The sequence below is a fragment of the Pinus tabuliformis genome, chromosome 5_2, assembly GCF_031772625.1.
Source record: "Pinus tabuliformis cultivar Carrire ecotype Pingquan chromosome 5_2, CPIR1, whole genome shotgun sequence".
NCBI lineage: Eukaryota > Viridiplantae > Streptophyta > Pinopsida > Pinales > Pinaceae > Pinus > Pinus tabuliformis.
The window spans coordinates 193118068-193124618 of record NC_142306.1 but is presented as its reverse complement, the minus strand read 5'-3'; positions in this window follow the sequence as shown (position 1 = coordinate 193124618).

Sequence of the window (6551 nt, the reverse complement as noted above, 5' to 3'; positions counted from 1 at the left end):
AACTAGTTAAGGGCGCTATACCCAATGCATCATAAGCATGGAATTCGTTGTACAACATAAATTTAATTATTTTATCTTAGTTTCTATCATTGTAACTCTGACTATATTGACAAACATAAAAATACAAATTTTCCGCCCCCCGCATTTTACTTCCTAAATTCCTACCATTTTGCCTCTATTATGATAGTGGATGCCTACGATATCATCAACACTATGATGGGAAATGCATTACAATTCATAAAAATAGCCTCATATTATGTAACCAAATCACAAAAAAATGAGAAGATATAGATCAATGCTTAATAATAGGTCACTTTGAGGGGGAAGCCTCCGTTTACATCACATAAATGAATAATTCTTCAATGATTCAAATGACAAGAGCTACTTAGTATATATAGGATTCTAAAGGGTCAAAATATAATTAGAACCTACATGAAGTAATAATGTAAGGGCACAAAAATAACAATAATAGGATTCTATGGGGCACAAAAACAACAATATAGGGGCTACACTAGTATTATAGGGACCTAACATGCTCTTCTCCTTCAAAAATGTGTTGTCGTCAACACTTGAGTAGTTATGGCTGGCTATGTATTAAATACTCATCCTCCCATGTGGAATCTTCAACAAGTTCTTCCACTTAAGGAGATAATATGAAATTGATTGATTCCATAGTAGTGGGATTCTTATTTCTGTGATTTCTTCAGGATCCAATATGAATTTTCCTTCCTCGTCAACTTTTCACAACATAGTTTCAATTGGGAGCTTGTCACTTATAACCTTCTTTAAGAATTAAACATGGAAAACAAGGTTTACGAACAAGGATGTAGGAAACTCCAATTTATATGCCATAGTACCAATATTTTGCAACACCTTTTAAGGGCCATAGTACTTGGTTGATAATCGATTAGCCTTCTTAGCTTCCTTGAGGGACATTTATTTGTATGGTTGCTGCCATAAAAATTCCCAACCACCCACATCAAAACTTATTTCCACTAGTACAAAATGAGGGATTAGTGACTATGTGACCAAATTTTTTTATCACCACAATTATTTCAATGGAATTACTACTAAATTTGATCAATTTTAGGTGGCCTAACTAAAAATGACTAACTTAAATGACTAATTTAGTCGAGGACTAAAATATATTACTAGATAATAAGTGACAAAATTAAATATGGCCAACTGACAAGTACAACAACTATATGAATTAGTCATTTATGCTAGTAATTTTGAATTGTGTGACTAAGGAAATGGAAAATTGCAATTTTGATACTCAAGTGTTACATTTCACTAAATTTTAACATTACAGATGGATTTAGAGACCCCTTTGTCTCTAAATTTTAACAGTGCATATGGATTTAGAGACTCCTTGAAAGAGTGAATCCATCTACAGTGTTAAAATTTAGAGACCCCTTTAATGGAAGTGGAAGATGCTCAAGAAAGAAATATAATAACAATCGAGACCAATTTTTCAAATTTGGGACATTGATTGATTGAATTGAAATAGGCATGATAATCTAGTTGGTTCTCATAGACAAACAATAAACACACTATGGAGGTTGGCATGGCTCTCGAGTATTCCAATGGAGAGCCTCTTCCTATGGGAGAAATAACATAGAATGCCAATGGACGTGTGCTTAACTTATTTATTTCTATTGCATATTCATTTATTAATTTATTAGTACTTGAGTAGGTATATTTCTTAACTAGAAAAATAATATAGCTACAATCAACCTAAACACTCTAGGTCTTCTAATTAGGCAGTTCCACTAGCCACTTTTGGCTGCCAATGAACATAATATAATACCTTTTCCTTTCTTCGGCAATTTTTATTCCTATGGATTTTTTATGACTTTAGATAATTTTAATATGGTGTTTTTTATTTATATCATTGTAGATTTCCTAGGGCCATGGGGAGAAACAACAGACAAAGTCGAGGCTTGTGAGGGATGCCCTAAGAAGCAAATATGTGTCATTTCTCCAAAAGGACCTGATCGTGGTTTTACATAAATCCCCGCTTCATCTACAAGTTAGGGTCATGGTAATAATTTTGTTTGTAAATCGCTCCCTATCCTTCAACTATTGGATATTGAGTGCCCAAAGTTGCTTTGTGTTTTGAAGATTTCTTTTTAAATGAAATATTCTTCAAAATTATATTATATATGCATGTTTGATTTTGGAGAGAATATTAACAAGAAATAAGTTTCCATTTAATGGCTAATATCACTAAGAAGAAAATCAAAGCCCAACAACCATTAAATACCCTACAATAGAGTAGTATATATTTTTTATCCCAAGAAAAAAATTGTATCTCTTTCCATTACTTAAAATAAAAGAGATACTATAGATCAGTCCAATCCAAGGCATCAAGAGAATCTTGAAGAACCCCATGAGTACTAAATCATATATAAAATGTCATGAAAGTTTAGAAACCCCTCAAAAAACAAACATTAATTCTTCTTATTTAAACCATGACCAAAATTTCATTTAACAATCATACCCAAAGGAAAGACCTCAACAACATTATGAGATGATTTCACTAGTAAAGAATTTTCAGTATGAATTACATCCTACTTTGATAGCCTTTTTGCTTCCTGATCATGTTTCCTGAAAATATGATGAAAATGGATGGACTAAAACTAGGCCTTCATATCTGTTTCATGATGGAGAACCTTATGGAGCCCCATACACCTCTTCTCTCTAGTTGTTATTATAAGTGAGATAATTTTATAAATATACCAGTGACAAAAAAATTTCAACCGGGATGTTAAGTACATTAGTGTGAATACACTGTAGGAGTGGAAAGGCCATTCCTCTACAAACCAAAAGAAGATGTAATATAATATCTACAAAAGAATGTGCTTTTGAAAGTTTGGATTCGACACAAGCAATCCAAGGGCCTCAATACCTTTTCAAAATACATTTCTTTTGAATACCCTTTTCCATTAACTTTCTCTTGGATGCCTTTTTCCAATGCAATTGTCCCCAGAAGTCGGCCTGCCCATACTTCTGCTGAATTATTTGTACTTGGCCACATGCCACAATCAAAAGTGGTCACTTGTTGATAAGAGATATGTAAAATTCCTCATGCCCCATTTTCTATGGCATCCTGGTTTTTGGCCCCATCAAAAGGCCCATAAGGAATAGTCATAATCAACTGCAAGTCACCTAATACCTTTTGTTTTGCCTTATTTGTCTCCTCTCAAATGACTTGTAAGCTCCTTTCATATTATAATAGGTCATGGGAGGGGTTGAAATCAGATCCTGAAAAGGAGTATGAATTTTTTTAATATATTTTTCCAGTACGTTTTTCGTTAAATACCCTTTTGCGATGTGGTGGTCCCCGTAAGGTGGTATTTCCATACTTGTATTGAATTATTTGTACTTGTCCCCAACCCACAATCCAAAGTGATCACATGTTGATCAAAGATATGTGAAATGACTTCTACACCACTTTCGGTAACATCCTAGTTCGCAACCCCATAAAAAATGCCATAGGAATGGTTTTATTCAACTGCATGTCACCTAATGCCCTCTGTTTTTACCATCTCTATCCATTCTCAAATGATTTGTAAGAAAAATTGATATTATAATAGGTCATGGCAAGGGTTGCATTCAGATCTTGAAAGGGAGTAGCATTTATAGATAGTGATATGGTCCATAGCACAAAAAGGGGAATATAAAGATGGTATTTCCTTGTCTCATTTCTCTCTAGTCAAGCTTCAATTGCTCCCTTCAAAAACTTTTTTTCCCATTTTCATTTGACTCGAGTTAGTACTTTTACCCCTGTCGAAGCTTCTAAAATGAAGTGGAAGTTAAGTAATAAACATGAAGACCACTTTTCGAGTTTTCCTTACACAATGTATAATATCTCTGATCTTGCCATGGCAATTTTTTAGATTGTCCCACATCAAAACCTTGTTTCTTATATTCTATAATAAGTTATAGAAATATCCATGTCTTCAAATTATTTTGTAATTTTTAAATTAGATTCCACCTCCAAGTTTCCATTCCCTTCCCTTTTTTTGCTAGTTGGTAAAACCATATGATAACCTTTGTTGACTGTGTATTCGCCTGCTAATCATTTTGTATCCCAGACCAATTTGACATGCTATTAATACTATTTATGAGTATGATACATATTCTCTTCATTCCTCAGCTAGATCATCCTACAACCCTAACTGACCTTCTATTTTCCAATTTTAGACCCAAGCATTGTTTTTATCATAACATTATCTAGGAAAAATAATTTTGAAATTGAAGATTATCCATTAACTCCATAGATATCTAGGATTCTCCAAACCCCCAACCCAAGGTCAATTTCCAAACTCCCCTCCTGACTGTTACCAACCATCTAAGCCAAGTGATCCCCTATGAGATGGTATGACAATGGTTCCTACCATTTCTCTCCAACTGATTAAACATCCTATGATAGGTTTCGTTGAACACCTTATAGACTTTTCAATGTCAAGGGACTTAATGTAATTCTTTGTCATAATAGATTGTGAGGATCCTACTCAAGTGATGATTACTTCAAGTCGTCTTAGCTTCCAAAGCATTTGAAAAATGATTAGATCTTTGAGCCCCATCCACCCTCCCTCTTTGCTTTAATGATTTTCTTCCACTTGACAATGGGTATTGCTTGCTCTTCAGTTTTCCAACTCACTGGTAGTGATAAAGTAATTTTATAAATGTTTTTAGACTTCAGATAACCTTTTGAAATGATAAAGAGGAACATGCAAAATACGGGTAGAATTTCTAACACTTTTGAGCAATGGCAGTGTTCCCCATCAAGCTCCACCGATTTTAGCAAAAACATATTTCTCATATTCATAACATGTATCTAGATGTATATAAATTATCTTTAAGCTTGTATCGAAGATACCTCATAATATCATTAAACTCTTTGACCTAAAAAGAGGTGTCTTTTTTATATTAAATTCTCTCCCCCAAGAACTACCACTTTGTAAAATGATAGTTCATTTTTGTTGTCTGATAGGCATACATTTAGTTTTTCGATACATATTTAGACTTCTCCTCTATAATAGGTTGCATTCCCTGAGGTAGGGGCATACTGCCTTCAACCCTAGGAGATGAGAAAACATCATTTGAAACATTTCACCATGATCATTTTTTAGGAGGACAAAGGAAAAAACGAGGGCAAAATATTACCTCATCACCCCCCCCCCGCTCCCCCACCCCATCTTTGTCTCTTCTCAAATGTATTTTAAGCTCCTTTGATATTATATTAGCTTGACATGATAGGGGTTACATTTAGATCTTGAAAGAGAGAAACATTTCTGGATAATGATATGGTTCATATTACAAAAAGGGGAAGATAATGATGGTCTTTCCTTGTCTCATTGCTCTCTAGCTAGGCTTCAATTTCTCCCTTGACCTAGTTTCCTTCTGATTTTCCTTTGACTCATGTTAGTACTTTTACACCTATATAGACTTCTAAAATGAATTAGAAGTCAAATAATAAAAATGAAGATCACTTTTCTATTTTTTTCTTACACAATTTATAGTATCTTGAACCTTGCGATGACTTCTTTTTTAGATTATCCCAGGACAACAGCTTGTTTCTTAGATTCTAGAATAAGCTACAGAAATATCCTTATATTTAGATGATTATGTAGTTTTCAAATTAGATGCCACCTCTAAGTTTCCATTCCCTTACCTTATTTTGCTAATTGATAAATCCATATGATATCCTTTGTTGCCTATGTATTCACTTGTTAACCTTTTTGTAACCCAGACTAATTTGACATGCTATTAATACTATTTATGAGTATGACACCCATACTCTTCATTCCTCAACCTGATCATCTTGCAACCCTAAATGATATGTTATTTTCTAGTTTGAGACGAAATCATTGTTTTTATCATAACATTATCTAGGAAAAATAGTTTTGAAATTGAACATTACCTCACCCCTCGCCACCCATCTCTGTCTCTTCTCTAATGATTTTTAAGTTCCTTTCATATTAAAATAGTTCATGGTAGCGGTTACATTAATATCTTGAAAGGGAGTGGCATTTTTGGGTAGTGATATGGCTCATAGCACAAACTCTAATTGTTACAGGGTAGTTTCATCCAACATTATCTCATTAGGGGTGTTGTTGTTTTATAATAAAAGAAAATATATGGTGATAAAAAAATTTTGTATCATCTGGGTGTGTCCATATGATTCCATCAGTTTCTAAATATATGTATAATCCACACCTCAAACTGATACAGTAGCATAGGGATGATCAATTCCTGGAAAGGGAAGTGTTATGTTCCTATGCCAATAGGTGTCATAATTTTTTAATATCTAAGGTTAAATCTGTAATATGTACATACCTTTGCTTCTTGAGAATGTTTTCCATATTCAAAAAAAAAAAAAAAATGTAAAGAGGGTATGTCCTAAAAGAAAAATCAAAGGACAAAAAGAGTAAAAGGTCAAAAAAGATGAAAAATGAACCCCGACAAAAACAAAAAGACCATGAAAGTGTGCAAGTCCAAATGCCACTGCTATTTTAATTTTTTGAAAAATAATGATTGTG